Source organism: Manduca sexta, chromosome 3, assembly GCF_014839805.1.
Source record: "Manduca sexta isolate Smith_Timp_Sample1 chromosome 3, JHU_Msex_v1.0, whole genome shotgun sequence".
NCBI classification, from domain to species: domain Eukaryota; kingdom Metazoa; phylum Arthropoda; class Insecta; order Lepidoptera; family Sphingidae; genus Manduca; species Manduca sexta.
The window spans coordinates 7,060,227-7,082,293 of NC_051117.1; the positions used below are offsets into that span (position 1 = coordinate 7,060,227).

General features: G+C 35.3%; 1 non-coding gene across 1 annotated transcript; it reads left to right on the forward strand.

The window, feature by feature from the left end:
- Positions 1 to 21,451: 21,451 nt before the first annotated feature.
- On the forward strand, positions 21,452 to 21,524 carry Trnam-cau. Its single transcript has one exon. It is a non-coding gene; the product is annotated as a tRNA-Met (tRNA).
- The last annotated feature ends 543 nt before the right edge of the window (positions 21,525 to 22,067 follow it).

Sequence of the window (22,067 nt, forward strand, 5' to 3'; positions counted from 1 at the left end):
ACGGGCCTCCTCTACTGCTGAGAGGTTAGGCCTTAGTCCACCACGCTGTCCTAGTGCGGATTGGTAGACTTCACACACCCTCAAAATTCCTATAGAAAAATTCTCAGGTTTACCCACGATGTTTTCTTACACCGTTAAAGCAAGCGATAATTCACAAAGAATACACACATAATTTTAGAAAAGTCAGAAATGTGTGTCCTTGGGTTTTGAAATAATTTTCAACACTTCAACAAATGAAATAAATATGTAAGAAAATTATAATTAAATATAATTTGAATATGGAATAATGTTGAATTTCAATTATAAAAAATCTTTTATCAAGATACATTAGGTACTCTTGTGATGTTATTCTTCTTCATCAAATGAGGATAATTTTTTTTTAAGTTAGGCAGCGGTTTCATTCCCCCAATAATAATGCTGATGTCCATTGCTGACGGTGACCACTTAGGTACCATCAGGTTAGCAGTTCAGGAGGCAATTAAAACAATATACAATACTCTTATCAAATTAGTTTTACGCAGGCGTCGAAAACCAAAGTCAATATGGCAAATATTTCATGGCAAAGATTACAAAGAAACGCGTTAAACAACAATTTAACACCAGGCACTGTATCACTATCCCACGTTGTTAAAAAATAATTTATTGCTCAATATAATGAGCGATGTATAACAATGGTTTTACGGGTCGTTTATACCAGGCTCAAGTTTATGGGTAACCGCCTTGATACTTAAAAATCAAACCATAGAGTATGGTATCATTAATTCTAGAATTACTGTCTATGGTACAGGAGTATGGCAGGCGGGGACAGCAATAATTATCTATACATATTATAAATCAGATTCCTAAAAAGCTGTCTCTGTATGTGATCGATTTTCTCAAAATCTATTCAACGGATTTTTGTACGGTTTTTACTAAAAGATAGTGCAATTCTTGAGGAAAGTTTAGGTGTACAGTAAACGATTATATTATAGTGTATATTACGATTTATACGCGGTCGAAGCCGCGGGTACAGCTATTAATAGAATAATCACAAAGAAAACCACATTTTCAATATATTAGTCATTACGAAGCACGATTTGGAGACCAGAAATCGTCCTAATTAGAACGTATTCATATACTAGTAAATGACAAATAATAGCTGACTTTTGGCAACAGTTTAAATACACACAATATTAGCAGCCGTATACAAACAATACTATGAGGACCCACAGCGTACCCGAACGCTATATCCACAATGTCATAGTATCCTTTGATTTTGTTTGGCTTTGTATCTCTGAAAGTCAATTGAAGTTGTATCTCGTATATTAGCCAATCACAGTGCCCCTATGCCTACGTACGACGTAGGATTTCATACCGTAAGCACTGAGAACTAGACCTCTTATTAGAGTATTGCTTACCAGTGACGAAGAGTCCATATAAACCGATTTCTACCGGCTTCCCTTTGTAATTTATATAAAATCTAATTATCATTACAAAATAATCGCGGCGATAGCTTAGTTGATTATGAAACGAACTGCTGAGATAAATGTCCGCAGGTTCAAACCACAAGGGCACACACCTCTGACTTTTCTAAAATTATGTGTGTGTTCTTTGTGAATTATCGCTTGCTTTAACGGTGAAGGAAAACATCGTGAGGTAACCGGCATGTCTAAGGAGTTTTCTATAGGAAATTCGAGGGTGTGTGAAGTCTACCAATCCACACTAGGCCAGCGTGGGGGACTAAGGCCTAATCCCTCTCAGTAGTAGAGGAAATCCGTGTCCAACAGTGGGACAGTATATAATACAGGGCTGATATTAAAAATTACAAAATCTGCAGACCGCATTTATGCATATTAATACTTATATGTTATGTTGGGTTCCCTTGTGGAAAATTTCATTGACACTGATGCTTATTAGCTAAGTAATGTTTGCCTACGAGTAAGAATGTATAAGACGTGTGCGTACGGAACATATCTTTCGTTTCGGGTATGACGTATATTTATGTTTTGATTAATCATCAGTAGACGCCAATTACGCTTATCCGATTGATAAACAGATATGTGTAATATTGCAATAAGGTATAAATAATAATTCGAATGAGAATTCAAATAAATAATAGATCGAATGATCTACTGTGTTAATAGCGTAGTTGTAATACATGCGCGGTACGATTATTGCTTTGAAGCCTCGGGTTCTAATCCCGGGTGGAAATGATATTGGATATTTCTGCTCAGTATTAGGGTGGAGTCTGAAATTTGTACCCGATAGGCGGTAAGCTAGCCGCATCAGTCACGTTATAGGACGGAAAGTACTTAGCAAAAAGTGGCTGGTTATACCTCTGCCTACCCGCTCATGGATAAACGCGTGATATACAGCGTTCGATACATCTATGTAATCAGAAAATCAGCTTCAACTCTGTTTACCTGCATCCTTATTTACACCATTTTAGTGTACAAAATAAGATTCTTAGAAGTTACCAACCTTTCCCAATGTTCTTTTTCTCAAAGTATTGCTTCGCTTCACCCATTTACATAGTATCATAAGTTTTCTTAGATAGCAACCATTTTCAAGTAACTAGCTTGAAGTTGAAATCGTTATATTTCAGTCAATTTACATAAAACCGTATTGTACTATTAACTTAAACTTATTCCTAAATTTATTACTTTGAATGACGAGATGAGCTTACCGTTCGCCTCATAGTAAGCGATACGACATTTAAACAATAGAAACACCATCCAACACCTTCAATTATAAAGTATTGTTTGGTATTCCATTACGCTCGCCATCCTGAGACATGAGATGTTAAGTCTTATTATGTCCAGTAGTTACACTGGCTACTGGAATGGACTGGACCCATAACGTTTCGAAGTCTACAGCCTTCATAGTCATAGGGCGCCATTGCTCCGTCAAAAAGTAGCTACCAACGTCGCTAAAAAGCCTTCGAAACTTAAGGAGAAAATTAAAATGTAGAATTCGCGATGAAATCCGAAAACTAGTTCTATTTCGGAGTCTTAAATTCGCATAAACATAAGAAATTGCGTCATTTTAGTCAAATAGACGTCTCTTTCTTATGCTAAATGGGATTTCCATTCAATATTTTGAAGTGTACATACCATAACCGTAGAATCATCGATGTTGAGTCGGACTATAAGATAAAAACAAGCTCTATTCTTAATGCAATATATATTCCGACGGCATTTCGGCTAGAACATTCTAGAAACTAGAAAGATGATACAAAACGCTCTATATTCCTAATGCTGTAGATATTCCGAAGACTATTCGGTCAGAACATTCTAGAATATAAATGTCACACAGACACCTCATTTCTCGAATACCACACGCAAATAAACTGTTTTTTCGTCGTAAACAAGCGCTATTCATCTCACATCGCGCGAGTCGTAAACCTTAACCCAACGGGGAGGGGCAGAGAGCGATCCAACAATACATTTTAAACAAACAGTTGTTATTTTCTTGTTAGCGAATGATTCATGGTTGGGAAGACGGTTTAAACTGATTCAGAAATACATTAAATTCATACGGTCAGTCGAAGTGGAACAGGATCAGATGGAGGTTTTGGATTCGATCCTGGAGTACCAGAATTTACGAGCAAGTCCATATTTTGTTGCTTGTTAGGAATTTCTCGTGTCTCTAATTGCGTAAAGGACAAATTCTTATAGAGAAGTGCTCAGATACGCAGGTTTCCTCATGATGTTTTCCTTCCCTGTTAAAGCAAGCGATAACTCACAAAGAATACACACATAACTTTAGAAAAGTCAGAGGTGTGTGCCCTAACTATTTGGACGTGCGGTTATTCGTCTCGGCAGTCCATCCCACACCCAACTAGGCTATCGCCGCTTTCTGTAATAGCAACAGTTATCTGTGTTACATAAAATGAAACACGAATTGAGAACATCCTCTCTTTGACAGTTGGATAAAAATTTACGTTAATTTAGGACCTGTAACGGAAATTTAATTTCATGGATCAATTTATGCGTAAATTTTTAAACTCGAATACCCAAACTTAGACACGAAAGTCACATCTATAATTAATAATAATAATAACTTTTTTTATTGAAAAAGTATATAATGTGTTTTTACAGTTAAAAACAGTAGTGTAAAAAAAAACAAATTTCTAAAAACAAAAATAAAGTATTTACCAGGGGTACCCAAACTAGGCCGTGCCTGTACCTTGGGATACCATTAAAAATTAAATAACGAATAATTTGTAATTGCTTGTGAGCATTAATCAAAATTAAGAAAATAGAATTATTGACAAGATAACTTAGAAAAAATTAAATACGTTCTTGATGTATAGAGCTCTAACATCACAACCATTGTCGTGTGTGTTTTTACATACATACATAACATCACGCATTTATCCCCGAAGGGGTATGCAGAGGCGCAACTAGGGCACCCACTTTTCGCCAAGAATGTTCCGTCCCATGATGTGATAGGGGGCGAGCCTATCGCCATATCGGGCACTAATTCCAGACTCCGGGCTGATACTGAGCAGAAAAAACCCAAATATCACTTTGCCTGACACGGGATTCGAACCCAGGACCTCAGAGCGCTATTGTACCGGACATGCAATACAACTACGCCACCGAGGCAGTCTGTTTGTGTGTTTTTGTTTTATCAAAACTCTACTTTCGTTCACATCATCTCATTTTTGCAATTCGCAACACCGGAACTCACAACTCGATTATTAGTGATTGCAGCATAACGACCGGTGGCTCTGCGGTTAACTTGCGGTTTGACTGTTGATACAATTCCAGTGATTGCCTTTTTGGGATTGGTTTTTATGTTTGTATGAATATTGCCTAGTGTTTTTTCTGTAAATGTTTATTACCGCTCCTTTAGTTTTGTGGTATCGTTGTTGATTCCGGAAGTCTTGGGTTCCCAGTTCGGGTAAAATTATGTATGTGGTTTTGGAGATGAAGATATTTAACTCTACTGCCTTGACTACGACTAGAACTACCTCGGTAATGTAGTTGTACTGCATGCACGGTAATACTGCACAATGAGGTCCTGGGTTCGAATCCCGGGTCGGGCAGATTGATATTTAGGTTTTGCTGCTCAGTAACGGCCCGGAGTCATAAATTTGTGCCCGATATGGCAATAGGCTCGCCCTCTAACACATCATGGGACGGAACACACTTGGTGAAAGTTAAGTGCCCTGGTTGCGCCCCTACATTCCCCTTCGGGGATAAATGTGTGATGTGTGTCTATATTTAACTCTCTGATTTATTGGCGATGTTTGTGAATCTAGAAGTCTGGGGTACGATTTCCAAGTCGGATTGTTCGTAGGCGTTTGAAGTTAAGTAAGAGCGCAGAAAGATGATAAGTAAGTTAAAACGTTTCTGCATCTTGTAAAATTGCACTATCAGTATTGGAGTAAGATTTCCCTAGTCAACTATTCGCATTACTTTCCTATCTAAAATTGTCACCATGATTAGCAGCGTATCAATCATTCTTCTGATATCAATTGTATATGAGAATTAGTTTATTACAACTGGCAAATTATTTGTTTCTAGTTTTGAGCTATAAATTTGTGGCCAATACTTTTTATAATAATAACATTCATCATCAACCGCAGGATATCCACTGCTGTACATGGGCCTACCCCAAAGCCTTCCAGATTGACCTATTAGAAGCCCACATCCAGCGACCTCCTGCAATATTTATTAGGTCATCTGTCCACCTCGTGGGTGGCCGTTCGACGCTGCGCTTGCCATAATAACACTGGCTGATTTTAAAACTTAAAGCAGATGGACGTTCAAGTACGCGTTATGGCTCTTAAACCTTTTTGTCTAATAACCTTATCTGTGCCTACTTTAAATCGTCGCTTATTCGTCGGTGATCCTAATTAAAATTTGCTCGTAGTTGGTCTCAACCTTCTGACGGAACTCATTTATTAAATGCATATGTGATTTGGTTTCTTTCGTATACCATTCCTTTACCTAGACTCTCAAATTTCATCTTTGTTTCATATTTTTCCAATATGTTACATCTATATATGTATATATTTTCAATACAAGCAACTCTGTCGTGTCACTGACGTCGTGCCGAGTAAATACGCGATCTTTAAAACCATGATTTTAAAGGATGTCTATCATCTAGGTGGTCACTGAAAACCAGCGTTATATTGCAGCTCCCATAGCAATATAGAATTACGCTGAACTGGCACATCGCAGGCATGCAATACTGCTTAATTAATAGGATATTTCTTTTAAAATATTACAACAAACTTTTTTGTTTAACAATTTTTCTTTCTTTCTTTCTAACAATTTCTCTTTATCTTCTTTACGCCCACTTTCAATAGTTTGAGACGGGCAACGATCGCCTTTGATATCCTATCCTATATAAGTCTAATGCGATCCCATCATCAATAGATCCTTCAGGATCAGAATACTCATAGTATAGATCCTTTTCAAGTTTTCTACTACATTATTACGCACAAACAAAAACCGCTCCACAAAAACATTTACATCGCAAAAAGGCTAATGCAATTTTTTCACCTAATCACATTACCTGAAATAACAAAATTGATTCACCTCCAATTCATTATGGCCACTGCATTACGCCGCGGGTCATTAGGCATCATAAGGTCCAGAAACAATAACATCGTACAAAAACAAGAAAAAATCAAAACCATTACTGTGATCAAAAAACGGACGGTAAAAAACTTTGGTTTTCGGCAGAGCGGAAGATAGCTGCGCGACGAATCGTTGTATCATTAGTAACTGATTTAACTTCGTGTCTTATTTAACTTGATTACTTTTGTGTATGTTTGTGCTTCGGTCTGGTTGGTTGTTTGGTTTAAGAAAATGCACATGATTACATTTTTCAAATTAATTATGCTATCGTGTTTTTACAGCTTGCGATAAGTTACTAATTAAGTTAATTACTGCTTATAAATATTTATGTTTTATTGAACGATTCCAATCGATAACACCTCCAGGTCTATCGTATGCTGGCTGTTTGTAGTGTAGTAGGTACTATCATGCCTATTTCTACCATCAAGCAGCAGTGGGTGTATGTACTCGTGTTCCAGTTTGAAGGATATATTAGCCAACGTAATTACTGGGTTTATGAGGCTTACATCTGGACTCAGGGTGACGGGCGTAAAGAGCAGTTATGGTGTTGCTACTGTTTATGGTAGTATTGTGGTGGTGGTGGTATCGCTTACCATCGGACGAGTAGCATGCTCGTCTCGTCATTTAACTATAATAAAAAACAGATAAGGAACGAAAATTGATCATACTGAATGTTTTAAAAATGCTTACAAATGACTTATTACTGCAGTCACCTTAAAGGTGTTAATTTATAATTAATTACCATCATATATTCTTTTTTTACTTCATTATAATACGTCTTGAATCTTGAGATTTATAAAGAAGAAAGAAAGAGAGAAGTTTATTGTTGGAACAAAGTTAAAAATATACAAAACAAAATCCTACATAATTTAAACAATTATTGCACTAACAACTGGCCTCCCATTCAGCTATATACTGCAATAGCACCTATATAATAAAATAACACATTATATTCAAATATTTCATATTATATGTAAAAATATAAATCTTTATATATATACAAATGAATCCCTATTCCCCTTGATCACGCCATCACGCGTGAACGGCTGGACCGATTTCACTATTTTTTTTTTGTTGTGTTTGTTATTGTCAGGAGAAGGTTCTTATAGGAAAAATTAAGGAAGTTGAGCGGAACGTTAGAAAATTTAAGAAAAGTTAATTTCAGCGATTAACAGAACGCGCGCTGCAAATTCATAGTTAAGACGGGACAACGTTTGTCGGGTCAACTAGTAATTGATATATTCTGATCTTAAGTAATGATGGTAAAGAAATTTCTCCAGAAGCCGAAGCCCTGATCGAAATTAAAACATAACACCATTAATGTAAAATATTACAAAGATAAACACCATCGGAAGTGGGTAATCATAACAAAATACGCTGTGATTACCGGCCGGCACTCTTCTTACAATCGATGTTGTACTTTTTATTCAATATTCATAAGACGGCTTCATACAATATGTAAGGTGGATGTTTTATTTAAAACTTTTTGTGAGTTGTTTTTCCATTTGTTTTCAGAGTTGATGATTTTTTTGTTTTATAGATAGTTAAAGGTTGAGTGTTGACTGCTGATTGCATTGAAAAGTTCGCCATTTCTTGGAATAAAATAAGTTATTATGTCACAATCAAACTTATCTTCATTTTTAGAAAAAACTAAAAAAAGTTTTTTTTTCATTTTTACTTAATTTTATTTTTAGTAAATATTGTATAAATTGCGTTTTTAACTTCATTGACGTTGTAATTTAAACAGCAAAGTTTTTATTCTGATTACGGGTCTGAAAACACCAATCAAGCCGTTTGAATTAGCCAATCCGCAAAAAAAGTAATCGATTTCATAAAAACTTGATTTGCGATAGTTTTTAAAGCTCGTAGTTAAAACTAGTTGTTAAGACAAAAGTAACTTAACAAAAAATCTGATTTAAAAATTATATTACATTCTAGATTAGTTACAGGTATCTTATGTTATTCTCGGTTAAGAATGTTTGTTTTTATCTTCGGTTATCAGTTTTCATCTTCCAATTATATTTGAACATTAAATGGCGTCTATCTAAAAGAAAGAATGCTGGTGAATAATTTTTTTTATAACATACCATAAGTTCATTTCAGATTATATAATATTGGAGTTGCAGATTAAAAAAAAGTGATAATTAAGGTAAATAAATGAAAAAACTACTGCCGACTATTTGCCGTAAACGCTATATTACACTGCAAAGCAAAAAAAAAATAGAATTCGTGATTCATTTTGACAATTATTTTATCACATTCAGTTTAAGTAGGTTTTAAGTAATATAAACTAATCAATCAATAATTTATAAAATAAAGGCTCTTGTTCCTGCGTCTTCTACGCATAACGCCGTCCATATTTAGTATAATATCCTGTAATTTTGAATGTTTATAACTTAAATCGATGTACTTTCAAGCTTAATATTAATTTGGTAAATAAAGATTATTCACTTATTTCGTGAATCAGATTAATTTCATATTAAACGCTACAAAAATTACGCAAAGGTAAAGGTATGAATTTTATTTATTTCCTTTTTATCTCATAATTGGTTTTCAGCTTAGGTTGTACTGTGGTCTTAGGTTCAATTTTCTCATCAGACTATTTATGTATGTTTTCAATTTTAATAGTATTTGATGCTGCAAATGTTTTAGAATGAAAGTTGACTGTACGTAGATCATGGCTTATCTCGTCTTATTATAAAAGCGCCAATACTTATATAAGAAACTTTTAATAATTATTTTCGGTAGGCAACGGCTTGGCTGTTTGGCTTGCTTTATTTAGTCCATGGGCTGTAGATACTGCTTACCATCAATCGGACCACTTTCTCGTTTGCCTACTAAGGCAATAAAAAATTGTTTTGTCATAAGTTGGAGTGCGATGCGGGGAGTCGAACGGGCTGCCGAGACATATGCCCGCAGGGTCAAATTCCTAAGAGACAGACCTCAGATTTTCCTTATGTGTATTATTTGTGACCTATCGCTTGCTTTATTTATGAAGGAAAACATCGTGAGGAAATCTGCGTACCTGAGAAGTTCTCTAAGAATTTGAGAGTGTAGTCTGCTAATCCGCACTAGGCCAGCATGGAGAGTTAAGGTATAACCCCACTGAATGGTAAAGATGGCCCGTTCCCAACAGTGGGATATTATATGATACGTGACTAATAAAATATATTTAAGTATTACATGTTTCAATGTTAGAAGTAAATGAAAACCTGAACGTATTTAAATAACATTTATAACAAACAAAAATTACATTTTAAAGTACTTTCACACGTGCGAAGTTGCAACCAGATAGTCCAATAATCTCAAAAAATAAATAACACCCAGATCATAACACCTTATTTGTAATAATGACAATATAACACCTAATTAAAAACTATAATGAGCAGATAAATCAACATAATTAACACAATATTGATAGCATGGTTAAATGTATTTAGATAGTTATCGTAAAGGTTGCTCCACACCTGTCTAGCGGATATTCTAGTTGTTAAGGATCCGTAAAGGCTACGGAACTCTGCTTCTAAAGCTTAACCGCCTTATTCATAGACGTTATTTATCTGAGGACAGAGCATTGCTGTGATAACAAGTCTGTTTCTCAACTGTTTATCTGATACCTTGCTGTTTGTTTAGTGTTGTTTATCTGACAGCCAACTAGATTCAAGTTGTATCTCAATATTAGCCAATCACAACGGCCCTATGTCTACGCACTGCGAAGGCTGCTATGCCGTCAGCACTGAGAAACAGACTCGTTATCAGAGCAATGCTCCGTCCTTAGATAAATAACGTTTATGAATAAGGGGGTAACTCTCCGACATTTAAAAGAGCTCTATATTTTGCTGACAGCGTGTATTTGACCGAATAGCTACCACCGTGTATAAAATGTAATCCGCTATAATAGGCCATGTATGTGTCTCGATCCGGGGTCAGCTTATGTATGTCCGGCATAATTGTAGCGACTGGTGGTAATCATGTCTCGTCAGTCAACATCTTCCGGACTCTGTATCCATTATAATACATAGCTAACCATCAGGTATCGGTTGTTATTATGTTGGGTCTCAATATTATAATGTGTAATTTTTAAGTAGGTAGGTACTACGCTAACTTCTCTTTTTCTTCGTGGTGGTAGGATATATTTTTTATCCCGGATAGCGACCACCGTACACAAAGTGTTAAAATCCGCCATGGTGGCTCACGTAAGTGTCGCGTTCCGGGATCAGCCTGTATATCTGGTTCCAACAGACCGGCATAATTATCTCGACTGACGCGGGGTAATCATCTCTCGTCATTCGACATTCTATTGGACCGCACTCCACCTACCAAGGTGTAGTGGGGCTACTTTGGCGTGTACGTATAAAAAATTCGGATTCAAATAAATAATTTCATTTCAATTACAAAGCACTGCAGTATACTGCACAACCCTCTGAGATATTATTAGGTTTTGCAACGCTCAATAATACCTACAATATAACTCAAAAGATACCAATGCAAGCTCAATGCTTGACGGAAATAGACATTGCAGTGTCACGGTGACACGGCAGCCATCTTTTACCTATTACGGGCGTTTTAATTAAAAATAAATAGGATATTTCTGGATTCTTTTACCTATACGACTATTAAAGCTGTTCTTCAATTAGAACGCTCATAATTGCAAAGAAACGAATTTGCCCCCGTGTGCCGGTATAGGGCCCCGTGACTACAAGAAAAATATAGAGGTAACAACGTGTAAGCACGTGTACCATGCCTACCCAGCCCAACTTTTACCTACCATGACAATGGCACGGGGAAATCATTAACATTCGGACATTCTTACGTTATACCTTTAAAATCAGGGAGCTAACTCGAAAATAACTTTTATTTAAAATACAATATAAAAGTGTAGGAATATATCATATATTCCGCGCCATAAAGAAGTTCTCTAATGCATTATCCGAAACTATAAGTTATAGTGAGAGATACTTTGTACGGTTAGCAGAGAAGGAAATAAAACAGGTATTTATAGCTATTTTTGTTTGGTTTTTTGATGTTGGCAGACAGTTTTGAATACTATGAATAAAACTTCCCATTACTAGGTAGGGTTTTCTCAAATATTTAGAGAGTTTAGGCCTTAGTCCATCACAATGGCCTAGTACAGATTGGCAGTCTTTACTATACCTTCGAAATTTTTACCTACCATAAATTTTGAGGTACGCTTGTTTCCTCACGGTGTTCTCCACTGTTCCTCCAATGGAGAATACTGCCGGCTTGGTGTTCTCTAAAGTGACTGGTCAAGATGTGTCACAAAGATAGCTTTTCATATAACACAGCGTTTTGTAACCTATCGAGTAAATCAATTATTGCAATTATTTGCAAAGATATATCAATGATAATCCATTTGATCGTATGCTGCTTTTGTCTTAAAAATGGTTCTTTCAAACTGAGTGTTCTAAAAAATAAATAGTACCGAAGACTGGGTAAAACGGCGCGTATTGGAAGAGGCCTATGTTTGTGAATGGACTGAAATATAGGCTAATGATAATGAGAAAGTCCATGGTTCCAACATTCAAGTCAAATCATAAATTTTTGGTTTGTGCAAACGGTACGTTTTTTCCAATTTACGGAAACCCTTTGCTATAAGATTTATGTAATATTTACAAAATGATTTATTATATTCTATGCATTATTTAAGTGTTTATTTTAGCTCGCGTCTTCGCTCGCGTTAGTGTTTTTTAATTATATAAATCCGACTATAAAAGTGCGTACTTTTCCAGGGTAAACAGGAGCCTGTATTTTGTTAATATTTCTTAAACTATCTAATTGCTAAACTACATTTATACATTCATTGGTTTGTAAAAGGACTGACAAACATTCAAACATGTTTATTTTAACATTAACAATATTAGTGGGTTATAACAATTTGTTAAATTTTCTGTTATTCATGTTTATAGCTATTGCTTTACAGTCTTTGCAGTTTTTATTCTCAATAAGTTTGTACAATTTAATACGAATACATATTTTGAATGAAACACTTTATTGTATTCAACAAATACAGGAAAATAAATATAATTATTTCATCATATAAAAATGTGCACCAATAGGTCTTATCGCTAAAAAGCGATCTTTTCCAGACAACCTCATATTTTTCCAGGTATATCTATATATATAAAAATTAATCCTTATTTCCCTTGGTCACGCCATCACGCGTGAACGGCTGGACCGACTTCACAATTTTTTTTTTTGTTGTGTTAGTTATTGTCAGGAGAAGGTTCTTATGAAAGAAAAAAATAAGGAAGTTGAGCGGAACGTTAGAAAAGTTAATTTCAGCGATTGACAGAATGCGCGCTGCAAATTCATAGTTAATACGGGACAACGTCTGTCGGGTCAACTAGTTTAGTATAAACGTACGGATCCGTCTATTCGTCGCAATACTTATCATCATTTAAAACTCAACATCTATTGATTTAGTGACAAGAGTAGTGCAGACAAAAAAGGTAATACAGTTGATTGTTACCATTGGGCAGTGGTATCTGTCACCATCAAACAAGTAACTTCCTCATTCTGATCTCTGTTCAGTCATGTTGGATTGCGGTCGCACTAGACTATGAGAGTAAAGGAACAGAATGCACCTGTGTATTGCGCACACACTTGTGCACTATAATATCTCCTGCGTACTCGGCTGATCTCCATTGAGATTAGCCGCCGTGGCTGAAACTCGGTTGGGAAGGAATAAATCAACTTCCTCATTATATAAATATAAAAATAAATATATTATACCTTAATTCGTTTACATTTTCAGCTAAATAAATATACGAAGCAATGCATTCGCCGAGAAGTCAAATATAATATGTTACGTAAAAAATCGACGTAATAAGATTTCGCAATTTCAGTGAAAACCTCTGAAATAAATTCATAGAATATTTTATGTGTTTTCTGACCGTACGAGTCTTTCTACGCACACTTACGGCCAAATTAGTGGGTATGGTTATATTTTATATAATAATATAACATATGTAATGCTTAGGGGGTGACAGCGATCTAAGTATGATTACAAACAAAAACCTGATATGATATAGGTGGAACATATTGGAGAATAATAATAATTTCGGATAGCTCTGGTGTTTTTAGAATGAAAAATACATATATCCAAGGCTTTTTTTGTGTGGGCACGCGGGTACGCATTGCCCCAAAAGGAAATTTCGAAAATATCGAAGAAATTGCCATTAAAAAGTATAGGAAGGGAGGGGGATACCAAAAATTATGGACTTACAACTTTCGCAAATTAACGTGCCCCAAGAAGAAGTGTCAAAAGTGGCCCGCATGTACCTATATTATAATAACAATTGCTCTAGGATTTGAATTCGTTTGACTATGATAATGATATTCTCAGAATGGAGTACCATTGTAAGACCAGGTATTACTAACTCTTTGGAAGGTCAGTGGATTTATTAAGTGGTAATATTATTTTACAAATTTGATAAATCATTCTTATTAGAATCTGTATACTAATAAGACTTATCTTAATGGCGTACTTAGGTATTTGTCAGTCAGATTTGTTTCTGTGTACTTTTTTTTTTACTGTTAATAACTTAATTTTGTGTTTTAAAAGTTTGCTCATACTCAAATAAGTTATACGTAACTTATTTGTGAGAACCTGTTATTGGCTTTTTGTCTCATAAATTATGGCTCTTTATAGTGTTATTATTAACTGTAAGATTATTATGTTGTAAGTATATAATTGTAAAATGTACGTAGATATTGTAACTTTGACTTTGCGGACGACCAATTCCTCAGTCCCCCGTGACCATAAAGGCTGCAGTCTTCAAAACGTTGGGAGAAAATCATAGTATAAAAACCCCGAAAAAATCCAAAAACTTGTTGTATTTCAATGTCTAACATGCGTGTAAACATAAGAAATCATTATAAATAAATAAAAATAATAAGAGAAATCGAGCAGTAGGCTGATGGTAAACGCCATGATGGATGAAAAAAAAATAATGTATCTATAATATCAAATCAATAATTACGCTCAGTAAAATTTTAGCAACTGTAGCCCCCAAACGTCTCTTAATGATTATCATTACAGAAAAAACAGGTAAAAAACATACAGAAAAAATGGTTTAATAGGTGATTTTTGAAATTATGTATTCTCTTTTGGAGAAATAATCAAATTCTAAGCAATAGCTAATGATTTTGAAATTACGTGATGTTTCTTAGCACCGCAGTAAGTCAAAAGTTCATGTAGTTCGGTATCATTTCAGTATTAAACATATGTACTACCGTTGACTATTGGTTCTGCACCATAACATCGATTGGTGATTAAAAAAGAAATCATTTAATAAAATATCAGTGCAGTTTGCATGCCAGTAAGTGTATTCTCAAGCGGCTCCGAGCAGAAGGTCGTAAGTACGATATGAGTTCGGCCCGTGTATACAAGACTCGTGTGTGTGCGTACAACGATTTAGTTTTATAATTTCTAGATGTGGTTGGAGTAATCCTTTAGTTTTGGTATTTGGTAATGCATACTTCTGTGCTCGCGGCTTCGCCCGTGTGAAAAGCCTTTCCTGCATCAAAAGTGTATAAAATATTACGACTGCGCCAGTTCTTTAAAAAATCACACAAAAACATATGTCGGAATAAAAGTAGCCTATGTGATTATCCTGTTTTGAATCTACTCGTGTGCCAAATTTAAATGAAATCGGTTCGGTTGTCGTGTTTACTCCTGACAAACATTTGTACGAAGTTTCTCTTAAGTACAATTAAGCTAGTACTATGGCAAAGACATTTACACAACTTGATCTCAGCCGAGACGACGTGGTTTAATAAACAAAACTCAGCTTTTACTGGTGATAGGTCTCTTATATGTGAGAGTCCGCCTGGGTAGGTACCACCGCAATGTCTATTTCGGCCTTCAAGCAGCAGTGTGTTGTCATTATTGTGTTCCGGTTTGAAGGACATTGTAGTCATTGCAACTACTGGACATAATGAGAACATCCTCACATATGTGAGAGTTCGCCTGAGTAGGTACCACCGTAATGTCAATTTCGGCTGACAAGCAGCAGTGTGTAGTCACTGTTTTGTTCCGGTTTGAAGGACATTGTAGCCAGTGTAACTACTGGACATATTGAGACTTAACATCTCATGTCTCAGGACGGCGAGCGTAGTGGAATAAAAAATAGCCATCAAAATCTGTTATATGCTGTTACTTAAAATATCACTTGAGATGTTGATATATGTTTATTATAAAGAGACGATCTTAAGGTGCTGACTTTAATTTGACAGCGTCTCAACAGATATCGTAATTCAGAGTGAAACTATGTTGCATCCATTGATCCGTATCAATATCTTAGGCCCGTGCCTAAGAGACCTAATATAACTAATTTAATAACTCAAGATACGACTCAAATACCAGAAAAGGTTAACCGAGTTCTTAACTCAATTATTTTTAATTAAGGAATTATAGTTAAAATTCTTACGTTATACTAGATATGAATGAATTCCAATTAGCTATAATTATGTTACCGTATTCTGTTCAGGTGTGCTAATGCAGTAATAGTAAAGGTTTATACAACACGAAAACTTAAGTGCAACTGCACGCTTGTATATTTTTATTGCATAGGTCAGCGAAAGAACAAGCACATTACTATATCAGATCATAATAAAATTTATTTTTAGACCATGAACGTTGTTAATACAATAATATACGAGTCCTGTATTATATACTGTCCCATTGCTGAGCCTCCTCTACTACTGAGAGGGATTAGGCCTTAGTCCACCACGCTGGCCTATTGCGGATTGGTAGACTTCACACACCCTCAAAATGTTTATAGAGAACTTCTTAGGAATGCAAGTTTCCTCACGACTGATTTTATGAAAGTGAGTTTGTTTATTTGTTACGCCTTATATTCTTTAGATACTACTCTAACAGATGATCATGAAATTTTGCATATACTATGTCAATGATATAGGCCATACGGTACCTTTTATGAAAAAAATACTGACCCCAAGAGATAAAAATTTACAAAATCTAAATTAATGCCCCCTTTACATATTGTTAAAGCGGCGATAGCCTAGTTGGGTGTGAAACGGACTGCCGAGACGAATGTCCGCAGGTTCAAATCCCAAGGACACACACATTTGACTTTTCTAAAATCATGTGTGTATTCTTTGTGAATTTATCGTTCCCTTTAACGGTGAAGGAAAAAATCGTGAGGAAACCTGCACATCTGAGAAGTTCTCTATAGGAATTTCGGAGGTGTGTGAAGTCTACCAATCCGTACTAGGCCAGCGTGGTGGACTAAGGCCTAATCCCTCTCAGTAGTAGAGGAGGCCCGTGTTTAGCAGTGGGCAAGGATATAATACAGGGCTGATATTATTATTATTATTATATTACATATTGTCACACAGGCGCGACTTCACTTTGAAAAGCAATGATCGAAATTATCCATATATTGTTAGGTTATATTTTAGTTGTATAAAACCATTTTATTCCTAAATATATTAGTGGAGCAATACCCCATCCAGAATAGCGCATGTGCTAACATCCGAGCGTTCATACGTGGTGCAGTCGCACACATGCGTCGCATCACCTATTTTGGTCTAGGAATAGCTAATAGGGAAAGCTGTGGAGACTTCACTTGAGTATTTTGGATTTCTTAGGGTTTTATTTTGAAAGGATGGTGAAAACTGTGTTGGTGTATTTGAGTTAGTCGTTTTGGGTCCAATGGTAGTAATAGATATAATTATGGTGACAGCCTGTCCCTTGTCTCTTGTTGGTTGTCATTATATTTGGATTATCATTACTATCAGAATATGTAGCCACTTTGTGCCAGGAATAAAGAATGTATTTATCACTAAAGTATCTTTTTGTGTAAAATAAATTCGCTTATTACAACGAAAATTAACGATCATTTAGATAAAAAACTATTAGTACTACTGAATGCTGTCCATAAAAATTATAAAAAATATTTAGTATACATACAGATTGTCGTCTCCATTCCACCCTCTGTCCCCTCACACTTACACGCCACCCACACACAAAACTACACCTGTGTGCCTCCCAGTCTTGAGAATAACATATTTTTGTTGCTTTTATATATTTTTTTTACTTGCAGTATTTTATATTTTCCCTATACTATATGTTACCCTCTGCGCAGGTTCGTTTTTTATCTCTCATACGGAATATTGAAGGCTGAAATTCTCAGATATGGAACTGAAAATATGAGTGCAACTAATCAGAGTTCGTATCGAAAGATCTAGAAGAATCTAGATGCTTGTTTAAAATGGAAGTTGGTTTCATGATAATGGGTAGGGGTAACTGGACTTTTTTCGCCTCCGAAATAGACCGACTTTCACCCCTGATGGTAAGTGGTGACTGTTGCTCTTAGACGTTAGTAATGCCAGAGGAACAGCTCAGCCACTGTCTACCATAAATTAGTTTACCTGCTTTTTTATTGCCTTAGTAGACAAACGAGTAAACGATCTGCCTGATGGTAAGCAGCATCCATTGCCCATGGACCAAAGCAATGCCAGCAACAGCCAAGCCGTTACCTACCGAAATGCATGAAAGAAATGATTGACGTTTCTGAACCTTTCAATTGAAATAGGGTAAAGAGTATTCAAGGCATTCTAACTAAAATACAGGTTGAAAGGTGATGGGGGAATTTAATGAAAAAAAGACTCTAAACTTAACTAACTAAAGTTTGATATTCAATCTATAGTTTCAAAATAGAAGTAAGAATATTCAAGATACTCTAACTGAAGAAATAAAGGGTGGAACGTGATGTAGGAAATTCAAAGAAAATAATACTCTAAACTTAACTAACCAAAGTTTCATTTCCAAATAATATATAAATATAAATAGTTAAGCGGCGATAGCCTAGTTGGGTGTGGAACGGACTGCCAAGACGAATGTCCGCAGGTTCAAATCCCAAGGGCACACACCTCTGACTTTTCTAAAATCATGTGTGTATTCTTTGTGAATTTATCGTTCGCTTTAAAGGTGAAGGAAAACATCGTGAGGAAACCTGCACATCTGAGAAGTTCTCTAGAGGAATTTCGAAGGTGTGTGAAGTCTACCAATCCGCAATAGGCCAGCGTGGTGGACTAAGGCCTAATCCCTCTCAGTAGTAGAGGAGGCCCGTGCTCAGCAGTGGGCAAAGTATACAATACAGGGCTGATATTATATATAAATAGTTATAATAAATATAATATTAGTAATATATAAATAGTATATAAATAATATCATAAATAGTTTTTTAGTGCGATTAAGCGGTGATATCTAAAACTAGTATTCCTTCGATAGTTACTGTATTTTTACCTTGAATTAGTAAAACCAATCCATAAGGGAGCTAGAAAAAATAATTACATGTTATTTATTAAGAATTTCCAGTACCCAAATGCAATTGATATGTGGCAATATGGTGAAGAAAGATACGGCCAAGGTAAAATCTTCTTACTGGAACGCTAGATTAGGTCCACATTACGGTGCATCTACCCAAATTACATTGACTGAAACCACTGTTCGACATTTAAAAATATTTTTTTAATAGATTTATGCATTATCAACAATTATACCCGTTACTAGTACTACCGCGCCGAGGTCCTGGGTTCGAATCTCGTGTCAATATAATGCCAATATAATTGTGACTGGGTTTTTCCATCATTCATCTTAAATTCGGCTAGGAGAGATCCATTAATTCAATTATGCATTCCTTTAAATTCACAAACAAACTGATAAGCATATCTAGTAGGTACGTAATTCAATTACAATGAAAAAAAAAAACATAAAAATTAAACTCATTTAAAACAAAATCTTTTATATCAGCGGTGAGAGTTCTAAATTCAATATCACATTTCTCACCCACAAACATGTCCGCACTTAAATCGAACCCGATGAAAAACGATACGAGAGTAATGATCTTATAAAACTAGATTCGCAAAACCTTTCAGAGCTGAGCGTTGCCCTACTTTTTGACCTAATAACCAACTTTTAAAACTACCCGAAATTTGGCTTCAGGTATTTTTGATAGCAATTATTTATTTATGCACTTTTCCTTGCTTACTTTTGAGCTGGCGTAGTTGTATGTAGTGCAGTGCTGAGGTCACGGGTTCGATCCCTGGTCGGGAAAAGTGATAGTGATGAAATCACATACTTCTTGAAAATAAGTATAAATATGCTACTCGAACTGTAGTTTAAAAATAAAATAAAATTTAAGTACTACTTTTTTCATAAAATATGGAAATATATGTAGTCAAACTAGAAATAACCTATTTTTCCGTCTACAGCGTTTTCCCTTGGATGTATAATTTATCTAAATTAATCATTATTTCACAACAATAAAAATTCGGCTGTGCACAAGTCCTCTGTATTGAATATAAAATACCTCAGCATCAAATATTTGAATTAATAATAAAAAAAATAGTAACTTATAATACAAATATCAACTATTTATTATAAATTACGTATTTTAATCAAAAGAATGCTGGTGGTAGGATATATTTTATATCCGCCCGGATAACAACTACCATACACAAGGTGTTAAAACCCGCCATAGTGGCCCACGTAGGTGCCGCGTTCCGCGATCAGCCTGTGTATATCCAGTTCCAACAGGCCGGCATAATTTTGTCGACAGAGGGGTAATCATCTCTCGTCAACACCTATTGGACCCCACTCCACTTACCATCAGGAGCAGTAGGGTAACTATGCAAGTAAAAAAAGCAATTGAATGAATGCCCAAACCAGCGCACACCATACGGAGCGCAGCAGCAAAATATCCTATGGTTTTGAATGAAGCAATGGTACTCCGTTGAAGATTAAGGATTCTCATTTTAATTTACGGCTGGCATTGATTGATAGATAAATACATCGGCTACTTACTACCAATAACTTTGAGTATTCGACTATATAGAAATGATAGATGATGATTCAAGTTGTTTACTACAAACAATGTAAAAGAAAAGTTAATTCATGAATATTACCAATTTTCTTAGTGAATTTTACCACATGTTTTTTTATTGTTTTGAATGACGAGACGAGGTTGCAGTTCGCCTGATGGTAGGCGATACGACCGCCCATAAACAGTTGAAACACTAACATCTTGAATTACAAAGTATTGTACGGTATTTCACTGCGCTCGCCATCCTGAGACATGAGATGTTGTGTCATTATGTCCAGTAGTTACACTGGCAACAATGTCCTTCAAACCGGAACACAACAGTGACTACGCACTGTTGCTTGGCGGCAGAAATAGACATTGCGGTGGTACCTACCCAGGCGAACTCTCACATATAAGAGACCTACCACCAATAGATTATTAAACAGATATATTAGGCTTTGCACAATTATTATACAGATATTGTATATATTTCTCTTCAATAATACAATGAACCATATTATAGTTCAAACAAAATATTAAAGATAATAAGGAAAAACTTAATAAAAATATATTTTTGTAACACAAAATTATTTATTTTGTAATAAAAGAAATAAAAATTACTTGCACAGATGTTTTTATCTGTTTTACAACGTACTAGTTTCTGCTCACGACTTCGTCCGAGTGAGAGTTTTTTTCCGGGATAAAAGTCCCGTGATATATTTTCCCGGGATAAATGTAGCTTACATACTACCGAGATTTCAAAATATATGCCAAATTTTATCGAAATCCGTTCGGTAGTTTTTAAGTTTATCCTATGCAGATAAACAGACTAACGGGGCAGAAGAGTTTGTATTATAACACTGTATATCATTATACTTAATAATTAAAATGCAAATATCTAAGTAAATAAAGTAATAAATAATTTTATTGTGTTTAAATGTTGTTCCAGTACAGAAATAAATATTATGCTCCCAAAAAATAGTATTAGGGAAACTAATCGCTAATTTTGATGTATTTGTATCCGCCTCGGTGGCGCAGTAGGCAGCGCGTAAGTCTCATAATCTTAAGGTCGTGAGTTCGATCCTCACCCGGGGCATATTTTTTGCCCTGAACAAAAAAATAGTAAATTGATTTACAAAATAACTAATCATTTACAAAAATGATAATAATTAAAATAAACACATTTAAACATATTAAGACCATCTACCCGGCAAACTGCTCTGAGCATTCGTTCCGTACATTATCAGCGCACGAGTTACGGAATTATTCACTTTAAAATCAATATTAGGACTATTTTAAAACATCCAAGTGATGGTTGTCAATTAAAATGATAAGTACTTTAGTATATGCACAGAATTATCATTTTTTGTCAATTTTTATAGTAACACAATATCGACATTACAATAAATTTGAAACTACCAAAATTATGGCAATATATTGCAGAAATCTGATTTTTCATAGATTTATAACGTAGATTTTAAAAATAATGTTAATGCTCCGTTTTGCTGGGTTCACCTTAAATGCCTTTGTTTTTTACGGGTCTAAAAAAACTTTTAACTAATGCTAAGTAATTCGTCAGATAAGTCGCCTCTCAAAAAATCGTCAGAATTTTGTTACTTGATCCAATACACATGCTGTC